This window comes from Monopterus albus, unplaced genomic scaffold (genome assembly GCF_001952655.1).
Source record: "Monopterus albus unplaced genomic scaffold, M_albus_1.0 scaffold338.1, whole genome shotgun sequence".
NCBI classification, from domain to species: Eukaryota; Metazoa; Chordata; class Actinopteri; order Synbranchiformes; family Synbranchidae; genus Monopterus; species Monopterus albus.
The window spans coordinates 481501-496109 of record NW_018128218.1 but is presented as its reverse complement, the minus strand read 5'-3'; positions in this window follow the sequence as shown (position 1 = coordinate 496109).

The window sequence follows — 14609 nt, the reverse complement described above, 5'->3', positions numbered from 1 at the left end:
AAACAGGATGTGCGCTCCCAGGGGAGGGACAACCACCCCACTGGCTGATGAGAGAGCCCACCAACTCAGCTGGTTGGCTGCTCGCACCGTCACAAACCACTTTTGCAGTTGCACTGGTTTTCTCACCACCACCCAACACCATTCAATAATCCCTTGATGAACCAATTTTTAACCTATATTTATTAGTCCTTTAATCACTCTGCAAAGTTAATAACTGTATAGTTATTCCAGGTTTGACTGGTGTTTCAGCACTGGGTTACATACTGTATATACATTTGCTTTTCCTGCAGTTCCATTTTTTAACAGTTTACTCCAATTGCTGTCAAAAATATTTCCCTGAACTCTCAGCAGGGAGGTTAGTTTTTCAAATGTGTGTAATCACTGTATATAGAAAATATCTTCACTGAGAGATTCTGCACTACATTTTATATTGTGTTACTGACAAAACCTGTAACAGATTCATATGGCCCTCTTTAGTGGAGAGACATGGAGGATTTGGGTTTGTGGGAAATGTAGGTTTAATTAGAAACACTGGTGATACCAATACCACTCACCCAAGGTTTCAAAATGACACACACAGAGCACAATCAGTCAGTAAAAAAAAAAAAAAATTAAGACAGGCCTCTGACTAACAGCATTAAAACCTCTTGATCTGTCAGCACCATATGATCATTACCAACCACACTTATGCTTTTACAACTGAAAAAGTCTGCATGTCTGTGAGCTGTATCAGGCTCAGGCTAAGCCTCGGGGACATCTTTCATGTGTCAGTGTGTGCTGTAATTAAGGCTGTTTGTTGTCTCTCTGAAATACAGCACTTTGCAGACTTAACAAAAGCATATAGTGTCTGAGTGCATGTGTTAATAGACCGCACATGTTCCTGCTCACACATTCAAACATGCTCTTTTCTTACCCCATAGAAACACTCAAAGTTTTTCTAAGGTGCTTTTAGATTTTAGATCAGTGCCATTTTTTAGTGACAATATTGACTGTTCAGTCTCCCAAAGCAGTGATTCTGGGAACTTGAATCTCTTCAACCCCATTCTTTGTACTTGAGAGTCTTGCTTGAGTCTGCTGCTTGCTTATTGATTTCCTCTGGGGCCTTGCCTTGGAAAGAGGTGGATGTGAAGCCTGAAATGCCTTATTCATGCTGCTTGAAGTTGTTCTAGCTCAGCAGCTCCACACACCCATGCAGTCCATACATATAACAGGTTGTGGACATGGAATAGGACACACTGACAGATCAGAAATTTGGACAAAATAGAATAGTAGCTATCCTCAGCAGCGTCACGTCCACATCATCCCTAAATTTACGTAAACAAAGAAGGTAAACTTGCTATTAAAGCTGCATTAAATACTGTAAATTTGGGGCGCATGGATGCAGTACAACAAGCTATAGACTTAACTGACTCTTTAACTGCTAAATTCTCTGTCTGCCAGCTAGTTTATAACTTTGTCTATGTCTTGAGAGTAGACTAAAACCGAGCTGCAATAAATGGAGAGTGAATTTTGGACCACACATACACATTTCTCATGAGTGCTAATATACTGATGTCTGATTGTTTGCAAACATGTTAGCTATTACAAGCCCATAAAAACCAATAGGTCAGGGCTTGTTTTTGACTTCTTCTGCCCCTAGTGACCAAAAATTATTAATGCAGCTTTAGCTTATTGTTTGGGTTTGATTCAAACCCATCTGGCCAGTGGATTTCCATGATTTTGGAAAAAGCCATTTGATTATTTTACATGATTTTGCAGACCTTTTCATGTACCTGGACAGTAATGCAGTTGTTTTGCAAACCAGTAGCACCTGATCAATGGACTATAGCAGTGGTCCCACAGATACCCAAATTCACAGCAGGCACTTTTGCCACTGTGTTGAAATTTATTGGATTGTAAGCAGAGGGGCTAACTCATGGCTCACCGGTGCCTCTATTTTTTTCTGAAGTGGTGTGGCTTACATCCTGAGGCCCACGGCCTAGGACGGCATCATTCCAGGCAAAACAAGATACTAATGTAGTTTATTGTGAGTGTAGGCTAAAAGTCACTTGGCTCCTCTAACACAGAGAGGATAACTTTTCCTAAATGCTATATTTATCTAAAACTTTTCCAGGCCTGGAAGACTTCGTGTTCAAATCCACGACTTTTCTAGGATTTTTATGACTACAAACTGCACACTGACCATTTTCTGGTGTTGATCAGCTGAGGTTCTGACTGTTCTGAGATGTGTCAGCTCCAAAATAGTAACTAATCTTTCCATGGATTCCTGCGACAGTCATTCTTCCTGACTGCTGTGCACAAAGGAAACTAACTACATTACTATGACCACCAGCCATGGCATCTTAGCTATGACAGAACTGCTCACAGTATAATTTTCACAGTGATGAATTTGAATGTTTGCTTTTTTTGTTCCATCAATATAGCATTGTTTTTATGTGGTGAAATATCGTCAAGATGTAAGGGAAAAGAAAACAATGAAATAAATCCAGTGACAGTTTAAGGAGAGACCAGAGAGACTATTACGGAATGCAAATAGGCTGAAAGACAATCGCTGAAACATAACCAGCCATAAATGGTATCAATAATGGGGTCTGCTATATGATCATTTGGTCACTGAAGTTGAAAAAGTACAGTAGCCAATATAATTCTACCCATTTTAAATTTATACTTTTAAAAGTGGGATGAACAAAATTTAGGTAGTTATACCTTTGGTTTTATTTGAGCTTACAATTCTCCTTGCCTTAGACTCATCCGAAAATGAACTATTAGCAAACAAAGAATGGCAGCTTTCATCTGGATATTACAGAGCAGAGTGTGACTTTATTGGTGCTGTGTACAGGGTCGTGGTTGGGTCACAGCTGGCACATCTCCATTTAGAGTTGGGCTGTATTAATCCTCCTCAGGCCCATGAATGCCACCACTGGCCCAGGCACTGCTTGGTCCCACAGCTGGCAGCGGGGCCTCCGATACTAATTGGAGGCTCTGAAGCCTTGGGAAGCATGCAGATATCTCCGGTTTTACTCAGATACCCTTCTGTTCCACTTCCAGTCCTCTTCAATCCCCTCATTCCACCTGACTGGTGGAGAGGAGGGAGAGGAGGTGAACACAGCTGCTGGTTTGCTGTCTCCTTCCCGTGGGCCGTGGCTGTTTTGAGGGAAGGGTGGGAGGGCACTGCAGCCACTGTTGCCTTGATTAAGGGGCTGGGCTTCCAGACCCATGTCATGTATTGTACATCAGAGGAGATCAGCAAGTCAACCTGAAAGTCAGATGACACCAAGCACATGCACAGCACTCCTTAACCTACCCCCACCCCACCTGCCTTCCCTCCCCCTCCTTTTATCCCTCACCTCCCTCATTATCTCCTTACTCTTACCTGCAGTTCTCTCTCACTCACTATTCCTTCCTTCCATTCCACCTTCCTCCTAGTTTCATCTCACCTGTCTCATACCCCTCACAACACATACAACCCCCAGGCTCCTGTGCTACAGTTCAGAAAACAGCAACTTGCTGAACGATGGTGGTTATCAAGAGAGGATGAGAAAGATTTCTTAAAAAAGACAAGTGGTGTTTAATGGGGGATGGCTGGGTAAAGGACCAGAACAGACCAGGCATGAGGAAAATGTTTAGACTTGGGCGGCGAGCTTGTCAAAACCATCAGACTTTAGTCTTTGATGAAGACCTTTTGGTCCATGACTTGAGAGTCACTTGACATTCAGAGAGTGTTAGAAGAATAACTGTTAAGAATCCATCTTCATTATTTATCCACAGCAGCATCTTTGGTTTTGGGCTGGACTATTCTGTCTGAGAAAGACAAATGACCAGTGTCACAAAATGTTGCATAATATGGTGCACACCGGATGAAACACATGCAGTTACTTCACATCAGGCATTTCTCCGTCTGTCTCTTTTTGTTATTATGTCTGTCTGTCAATGTTTTTCTCTGTCACCTGCTCTGCTTTAGGACTTTTATGTATTGTATTGTATAATATCCTGATTCAGCCAAATCCCACACCATTCTCTATATGATGTTTGAGCATGCTGTCACTGGGTCTTATGTCATCACATGTGGACAAACCATGTACTGCTGTGTTCTGCAAGTCTGACCAACAACTCAGCGACAATAGTGCATGGCCGGGTAGTGCACATGTATAGATCAAATAAACAAGATACACTATGTTAATTAGTTAGTTTCACACATGTTGATGTTTTGGTTTTATTTTAATCTGGACAGATTCGAGTTAGACTAGCTGTTTCTTTCTGCTTTGTTAAACTAATTAATACCTCCGTGCTTGGGTTTTCTAAAGGACAGGTATGAGAGCAGCCTCAGTCTTCTCATATAACTCTTGGAAAACACAAGGTAAATTTCCAAAATGACCAACCAACTCTACAAGTACAGAGATGGAGTAATGCTAATAATAATAATAATAATAATAATAATAATAATAATAAAAATAATAATGCAGTCTATGTCAGACACCTCTAAAGCTCACGTCAACATATTGTATCTCATTTATACTCACTGTGTATCCATCCATCCATCTATTATCGACCGCTTATCCAGGGTTGGGTGTCAGGGTCAACAGGTTCAGGAGAGTTGATCGGACATCCCTCTTCCCAGCAATGTTCTCCAGCTCTTCCTGGGGTACCCTGAAGCGTTCCCAGGCTAGATGAGATATATAATCCCTCCAGGGTCTACCCCGAAGCCTCCTAATAGTTGGACATTCTTTTGGCCACTACCCAAAGGTCCTGACCTTAGGTGAGGGCTGGAAAATAGATGAACTGATACAGTGAAAGCTTTGCCTTCTGGCTCAGCTCCGTCTTCACCACAATGCTTCGGTAACACCTGTGGATGCTGCCCCAGTCTGCCTGTTAATCTCATTGTCCATTTTACCCTTGCTCAAGAAGAACACCCCAAGACATTTAAGCTCCTTTGCTTAGGGCAGCAACTAACTCTCAACCTGAAGTGAGCAGTCCACCATTTTCTGGCACAGGACCTTGGAGGGGAAGCTCACCAGTATTAATGTGGTGGCTGGGGCCTTGAGCCATGGGGCCAAGGTTTCTCCAGAATCATCTCCCTCAGTGTAGTTTCTGTGGCTGCCATCATCACTTCGTGCTGTAAGCTGTAGAATGTGTTGAACAAGTTGAACTATCATCAGCTCCACTGGCAGCAGCAAATAGCCACGGCCATGCCTTTCTCTACGTCTCTACTTGCTGCTGTTGCTGACCTTGGCAACACACTGTGTTCACATCAGAAACAACAGAGTGGAGGAGGCCACTGTTTGCCCTCTAAAAACATTTTTAGACATGATGAGGTGATGAAACTTTCTCTCATTATTTGAAGTTCAAAACATTTTATTCAGAGCCACTAGTGGATTGTGGACATTACTGTAATACTGGAAACTGTTGGTACTATTAAAGGCTGTCCTCTTTCCTCTAAACCTTTCCGGTGTTCTTGATCTGAGATGCACCTGATTCAGCTGCATTTTGCTGCATGGAGATACACCAAGAATCCCTTTTTGTCGTGAACATTTTATTTACAAAATGTAGTTCTAGTGGATTGGTGATTTAGTAGCACTGCTGAGAGCAGTATGAGCTGCCTCTTTCCAACCCCCCTTCACCTCATTTGTCTCCTCCAGCCTCTGCTCAACTGGGTCCTCTCTAAACTGAATGGCTCTGCCAGTGTTGTAGAGCTCAAGTCTGACTGGAGTCCAGATTTTCAGGACTTATTACTCAACTTGGATTTGATCATCGATTGCATTTGGACTTGGAAGTTGAAAATGAGGGCTTGTACTTTTTTTGTTTTGTTTTGTTTTTTTGTAACAGGTCATAATAACTTATGATAATAAAACCGGTTCACCGGCACAATGCTGTATCCAGCACAGTCCCATCAAAGTGTACACTCCACCTTTCTATAAATGCTTTTTATGTATCAAATTGTACAGCAATATGATGATGAAATACACTGTTAGAAAGTCTGGAATATAAAATAGTCAGAGCTGTGTCAGTTGTGCTTAATGTACATGACTCTGACTGAGGTGACAGGGACTCAACTTGGACTCGACTTGGACTTGAGTATTCTTTGGTGATCCGTACTTGACTCAGACTTGAACACTGGGGACTCGAGACTTGACTCAGACTCGAGGTTTAGTGACTCGATTACAACACTGAACTCTGCACATATAATGACCATAAGAGGAATGCAATGAGTCTTCTGCAGCAACTTTTTGGCCTACTGGAGCATAAATGAACCTTTTCTCCTGGGTGTCTCCATCCATCCCCGGGTTAGTCTCTCTTCTCTCTCAGACTACGTTCACACTGCAGGTCTTAATGCTCAGACCGGATTTTTTGCCGAAATCTAATTTTTTTGCGCTGTTGTTCACACTGTCATTTAAATGCGACTGCCATCTGTCTCGTGTGAACGGTATACGGCCCTGAGGTGACCCGCATGCGCAGAAGAGGACGTGACGTCAGATGCAGCGTACTATGTTTGCGAAAATAAAAATGGATGCGGCTCGTAATAGCATGTGCGTAACGATGTATGTGAAAATAAAAATGGATGCGACTCGTGATAGCACGTGCGTAGCGATGTACCAGTTAATGTGCAATTGAAATAAAGAAATAATAATAAGAAGAATATCAAGAAGGAGAGCACAAATATTGCTTATGGCCTCGCCTCCTCCAGGACAGAATTGTGACATCTGTCGCATTTCAATGACATAAAAATCGCATGAAATGCGACATGGCCGTTCAGACTGAAGTCGCATTGCAAAACATCAGATATGTATCTGATTTAGGACCACATATGAAAGTGGCTTGGGCCGGATTTGAAAAAATCAGATTTGTGCTGTTCACACTGTCATAAGGAAATCGGATATGGGTCACATTTGGGCAAAAAGATCGGATTTGAGCCACTTCAGCCTGAAGTGTGAACGTGGCCTCAGGTTCTCTTTGAGAGCCAGCAGCACAAGCACTTGGCCACTAAGAGAGACAAGTGTTGAGCAGTCCATGCTCACAGCACTACCACACACTATGCTTCCTGCCCCACTAAGAGCTCACCACCACCCCTCTATTTCTCTGTTCTCTCAGAGGAAGTCCCCGTTTCCTGAAGCCATCACTCTTGGTATGCTTAGGTCAAAACTAAACTGTGACTTATGGGCTCAGACAGGGACAGGCTCTGCAGCTTGTGTTTGTGCAGCAGCTAAGGACAACACATATGGCTGAGCAGTGTGAGGTACTCATTTCTAGTGTATGGAGGTGCGGGTGGAAACCACATTTTTTTCACCTCTCTTTGACTGAAAGAAGTCTACTAAACCCCCACCTAGGCTCAGCTGTCTGACCTCTCTTTGAACTGCCATGTGCTTCTTGATCTTACACTTTTGGACCCATTGGAACTGCTGTTCAATGTCAGTTGCATGAAATACGATAAAACTTTACCAACCCACAGCTCAAGTGAGTTGTATGGCTGTGAAACAACTTGATACATGATTCTCATGTTCTGTACAACTGAATGCAGCCTGGGAACTACAGGAGAGGAGCTCTATATCACTTTTCAATAAAAGCAAGTAAAACAGTAACTTTGGACAATTTTAACTAAAAATGGTAACTGCAGCACAGTTTTGTACAGTGTTGTGCTCATGTAGTTATCTCACACAACGCTTACCCTTCAAATAACAGGAAGTCTGTAGCTCCCATTATTAAACTGAAATAATTTAATCCAATTAAAATGTTATCTTCAGTTGTTTACATATGATATATGACACGATGGCCGCACATGCAGCTATACAGCTCTTTCCAATGCCTCTAATCATATGTTACACGTCTCGGCTGGGATGACGTGTATACAGATTAATGATCCTGTTTAATACAACAAAAGACGAGAGACAAAGGTTTGTGGCCTGCCGTCTCATTGCGCTCCTAACAGAATTTAATCACATAATCTATTGTCTCTTAACATAACTTGTTCTCCAGTTATCATGGAATTAAAGCAATACTACTGCAGTCAATGTACTTAAAAAAAACTACATTCACTCTCACATTTCAACATGCGCAACCAAAATCAACAACATTAAACATTTGCATCGCGTTACATTTGTGGTATTTTAAGCTTCACAATCCTGTATGTGCCCCTCGGATAGCACTTTTCCGCACTGGAGCATGAATATATAGACCATTGCTTAAACATCTTAATTATCCTTAACACACTAGATAACATATTTCACACTTATGGAACAATACTACACTAACACAGGTTAACCGGGAGCTTTAGTCTCAGATGGGAGCCATCATCCTGCCCCTTTTTTTCCCGACCCAACAAGTGGCTAGTTGTTAGCATGTTACCCTTAGCATTAACTCTCCATTCATACTAATTCATACTAACTCATTCATACACACTTCAAAAGTTTGGTTTTAGATACCCTTACAATACGCTCTGGTCCCATAACAGTACCAACTTTCAACACATACGTGGAATATTTGGTGAGGTTGTGTATTAGACTAACCTTTTTAATGCAACAAAAGATAAGAAACAAAGGTTTGTGGCCTGCCGTCTCATTGCACTCCTAACAGAATGACAAAGAGGTCACCTGTCCCAGTCAACACCACCCTCAGTCCACAACCTTTCTGCCACTGCCCCCTGCTGGCCTGGCGAGAGTCCAACATGTATGACATTTGGCAGGCGAATATTACCGCCCCATATATACTCAAATCAAATACACCAAAGAGAATGTGGACATATTCTCGGTGGGTCACACATACAGCATGCTTACACCTTATTTTATACTGTATAATTCATTTTCTCCTTACTTAGTTTATGTTGACCACATCACGCTTCATGTTGCATGTACATCAGCAAACTTTCACTTTAGTTTTAGTTAGGGTAATTTTGTATAGCAATTGAAGCATGCATCTAATGCCACTTTAATGGCTTTTAACTGCATAAAAACATTGCCAAGGTCTCTTCTTTTCTCTCTTCTCCATCCACTCACCACAACCAGTCAAGGCAGAAGGCCACCCACCAAGAGCTGGGGTCTGTTGGGGTCTTTCCTCCCATTGTCGCCAAGTGCTTGCTCAACGAGGATTTGTTGTTTTTGTTGTTGTTTTGTTTTGTTTTTGGTATATGACAAATATTAGTCAAGTTTTTAAGTAATATTTGTTTTTTCACTATATGCATTTTCAAAAAAGAAAAAGCTTGTCAGGTTTGCCCAGCTCCACCTTCCTCTCTTCTTTTTCCTCACACTAGCCTAGCCCTTGCACTGATTACACTATTCAACACACCTGCCCCTCTTCCCTGATTACTCACCAGCTGCACCTCATTAGTCTCCTCCATACTTATACACTGTTCACCAGTCACTCCCCTGCCAGTTCTTTATCTGTCTTCAGGCCACTGGTTGTTATGTTGTTTTATCAAGTTTATGCTAAGATTGTCTTTGTTCTCTCTAGTCCTTGTTAGCACCCTAGTCGTTATCCTGCCCTGCCGTCTCTAGTGTCTTCTTCCTCTTCGGACCTCTCCTCTGGACCCCCCTGGATTTAATCTACACCACCAGCCACCGCCTCACAGGTCGATGCACAGTCTCCTTTACCCAGTTTATCCCTGCTCTTCTGTCTACAGCCATCATCACCTCCACCTCGACCAGCCCAGGAGTGCCCTCTGTGTCCGCAGCACAGTACATCATCATCCATCATACCACTGACTGTTTTTTCTGCCGCTGCTGATCGACACCCGGTCATCTACCTCATTACTCCTCCTGTATATATGTCACTACCTTCACTGTAAATAAACCTCACTGCTTGCACCGAAGCCAGCCACCTGGGTCCGCTTTTTATCTGCTCGCTCACTCTGTGTTCGAGCGCACCCTAACAAATCTAGAAAAAAGGAATTAAACATTTCAAATTTAATTTTATTATACATCATGCCAGAAAATTTCTACTGCAATTTTAATATTATTTCATATTAATATTGGCAGCTACAGACTGCTGCACCTTCCATGATGTCAGTGTAATGTGTGGCTTAGCTTGATTTACTGGAATACTGGGGCAATTTCTGCACTGTCCTTTCCACCAAGAACAAATAGATGCAAATCCTGACACTGTCATGTTCATAACAACTTTAATGACTTTGGATAGATAATTTGATAGCTCAGATCAGTCAAATATATCAATCTACCACCTGCTGATGCTCCAGGCAATACACAGAGCTCACCCAGCAAATGTCCTCGAGGTGTTCCAGGTGATCTGGATGTTTAAAAATCACTGAGGTGGAGCACAGAAGTAACAACAGCCTTTTTAAACCCAAAATATACACTATATTTAGGATGCACTGTTGAAGGTAATTCACAATGTGATACATGGTACAGTATGATGCAGTTGTTACAAATCATCCACAAAGCATTTGTCAGAACTTGCCTTGCTTTTTGTGGCATGGATTTTGAATTGTTGTCACACTGAAAAGGATGTACTGTATGTTCCAGCAGACACTGGTCTATTGAGACAGATATAAAACTTTGTACTGCATATTCACAGGGTGGGGAGGGTTACTTTAAATTTGTATTCCTATACAATTACAAATTGCCTGATGAAAAATGTAACTTCATTAATGAAATCCAAGTATCACAATATTAATAATGTAACTTGATTACCGTCTGTTATTTTTGGATTACCTCAATGCCAAATAAGGATGAGAAAAGACAGATCAGTAAGATGGCTTTGACTAAAGTGTATTCTGTAAGACAACAGAAGAATGTAACCTTATGAAAACTGGGGAAACCAAGATTATTATTATCAACATGTGTCCTCTATACTTTTTAAATAAAAACTGGTTTTCATCAAGTTAATCCAGGCAGTGACATATAGACCTACAACAAAAGTGACCACAGTTTACAGAGAAAGATAAACTCTGCTCCTTTCACTAGGTAAACAGGTAGTCCTTTGTTTTAGTACATGGGCTAAGAACATCCCCACTGTATGTTTAACAGAGCAGATGCTTTATGATTAGGGTTAATAATCATTTATTAAAGCACTTTGTTAGGTATGCTATTCACACTCAAACACCTCCCTCGGTGGTTATGGTTAGGATAAGGTTAGATTCAGGTGAGGGGAAACACATCTCGACGAGGAAACAGATTTTGACACGAGGTGCAAGATTAGCTGGAGACCAGAGTGGTGGTGTGAGACTTGTGAGGTGTTGTAACATAAAAAATCGTTCTGTATTGTACAATGTTAAAACTGTAATCCTGCTAATAAGCTCCATTTTTACTAAATGTATCAGTAATCTGATCATGTGTTTTCTCTGTAACTTTAATGGAATACAGTTGTAATCTGTCACTCCCGAAGCTTGATCATAGCAAGGCTCTCTTATTGTACTCATTGACCATTAAAGCAGTTTAGTATGCATGACGGACAGATATCAAAGGAAAAAAAGACAACACAATTACTTTTATTTACTTTTACTAAATGTATCTGAAATCTGATTATGTTTTTCTCTGTAACTTTAATGGAATACAGTTACTTTTTTTGTAATGCCTTTCCATGTATTCAGTTACCCAGGTCCATAGGTAAAGGAACTTCCACACAAACAGCAACCTTAATAGTTTAAAATCCAATGCAACCACAAGCAAAACTCACTTTTTCTTGACCCACCAAGACAGTTAACATATTTTTCCATAGTTGAGACAGTTTACTAGCTGATGTTGGATAGGTACCGTTGCTGGTTTAATTATTCTTAATAACAATCCCACATTTATTAACTGGTAGTTACTGTTGAAGTAAAACATTTATGAATCTACATATTTACGATTACTCCAGATAAAAATATTAACATCACTGGTGGTGTAAATTCTATACACATCAAACTCTGTAACATAACCCGTGTGAAGTGCAAAAGAATTGCACACAGTGTTCCACTTAATGGGAGTGGTAAAAAAAAAGCACTCTGTGTACAGTAGGAAACAATTCCTCAAAAAAGACATTACACATTTTCTGTAACTGGCCCTTAGAATGACACATACCAATGTTTTCTGTTCTGACGCCACTCTCATCACAACAACTTCATTTGTCTGGGCCTTCCAAAACTGTCACTGCTAAAAAATAATAATGTTTCATTATGTGACAATGATGTGGTGTGATTGTGTTTCAGCACAAAAGCTATTGTAGCGTTGCTACATCCTAGTAGTGTTGGACTATCTCACCAACTTGCTGGAGGCATACGCTGCCACGGATCAGAGCACAACCATCACTCTGGAGCGCCTGGTGATAGATATATTTTACTGGTTTGGTGTGCTCCAGGAGTTACACAGCAACCAGGGGTGTAAATTCAAAGCAGAGGTGTTTGCAGGTGGCTGGCTGTGAAGGAGACTGAGACTACACTGCTGTATCCCCAGAGTAACTGGCTGGTGGATCGGTTTAATCACACTCTGGCTACCCAGTTGGCAATTTTGACGAGCCGTCAGCAGCGAGACTGGGACAAACACCTGGTTCTGTGGGTGTACGGGAGTCGACACAGTGCACCCTGGCAGTGCTGATGTATGGATGAGTTACGCACTCCTGATTCCAATGTTAATTCTTGGCAGAATCCCTAGAGCCCACTAGCTCGCCATACTATTAAGTTTGGGTTCTGGGGAGATCATGGTTTGTGTTAAAATCAGTAAAAGTTAGGGGATTTTGTCATCATGGTAACAATATTAGCTATGTGACTGTCAGTACAGTAGGTAACAGCAAGTCATCCATTATTATTATCATGTTAAAAGAGAGTCCGTCGATAGAGCGGCAAACTGTTTTGTCTTGGAAAAAATGCCTTTACCACTCAAATGGGCTAAGACATCCAGTGCAACCTTTCCACCAGCACCTACATGCATTGTAGATTTCAGACTCACTCCAGTCTGTCCACAGTAAATAAATGAAAAAATCTTTATAAAGATATTTAGACATTTACATGAATGAGAAGACTAATGAGTTATTATCACTGCACTGGTAGCTCTGAGTAAGTCTGTACAGTACAAGTGCAAAATGTGCTTGAACATGAATTGAGATGCAGTCAGCAATAAATAAAATATACTGCAACAAAAATAAAGCTTATGGTCAGATTTACATTTATTCAAGTTGGAACCAGTCAGCTTCAGGTCTCAAACGTGGGCTGAACTGGGTCCCATGCAGAACCTATAACAAGGTCGATTAAACAGTTTAAACAAAATCAACATGTCCAACCACTGTATAAAACTGATTTGCATTAGAAATTGTGTGTGTGTGTGTGTGTGTGTGTGTGTTTTAATTGAGGCTGTGACAAATTCAGAAACAGTGAGTGGAAAACCCTTGTGCTGCTTTAAGTGCTGCACATACACAGAAGGACCCAGGAAACTGTGCCACTGTACTCATGTTTCTTCTGTTGGAGCAGACTGGACAAACAAGGCCAGTTTCTTGAGGTACCGTCAAGAATTAAACAGTGAGTGGAGGAGGGATGGGCTGATAAGGATGAGAGCTGGAGGAAGAAAGAAAGGAGGGCTGGTGCTTGTCTGTTAGGAGAGGGGGTTTAGGGATTTATCTGGACATCAGTATCAGGGGAGGGGGACCCGCAGGACATGGCCTGACAGGATGACCTCTAACCTCTCCTCTTGCCAGAGCTGCTTGGGCTCCCATAAAATACCCAAAGGGCCCAAAGACTATCCAGTGTGTGTCAGGGCCCTCAGTGGTGTCAGATAGCTTAGGGCCTTTTTCAAATGTATTTTTCAAAAGGGGGAAATCAATAAGTTGGGTCAGAGAAAAGCGGCTGCAGAAACATGAGCCTGTGATATTTACGTTGCTGAAAGGCACAGCATGTTCAGAGCACTTGTCAAAGACGTGCCTCCAAGAGTATGTTTGGTTGTGAAACAAAAATAAGTCAATAAATGGACCAGAAGTCAATGTTTTTCTTTTTTGCAATCATGAGTGGCACACAGTTTGTACACCCAGTAGCTGATCTACCATTTGTTTGTACTATTCTCAGTAACTGATTTTAGTGCAATAAAATATTTTATGCATTTAGGAGTGTAAAGGTGAAATCATGCTCTTCTATTGAGGTGGTTCAGTGACCTCATATATACATACTGGGTAGGAACTGCAGCATTTGACCCTTTCTAGCACATCTGCAATGCCAGGCAGATGTGTTGCATATCAAAAGATAAGGCTGTTGTTCTCCTGGGTCAAAAGGAGGGCAGGGAAGATCTCTGCAGACCCCTCACACTCTGGACATGAACAATTTGAACTCCTCCCCTCTGGACACTAAAGGTCACTGCAGTCCAAAAAACCAGACATAAAGACAGTTTCTTCCCCCGGGCAGTCACGCTGATGAACACTCAAAGTCCCCATGGCATGCTTGTTTCCAGCCATTTAAAATTTTATCTTGGGTACCCCTAGATTATCTTGGCACCCCTTATAACTCTAAATAGTCTATAATGTTTTTAGAATACTAAAACCAGAGAGCCTCTTCTTAAAAAAGGAGAGGACAACTTCTGCTGCCAGTGTTGTCACAAGTGGACAGCACAACAAACCATAACAGCATTAATTAATTTCAATTTAACAATTGTCAGGGCCGCTCGGCGGCCGCTGTCTCTCCTCCTTTTTGTATTTTTGTTTTTTTCGCT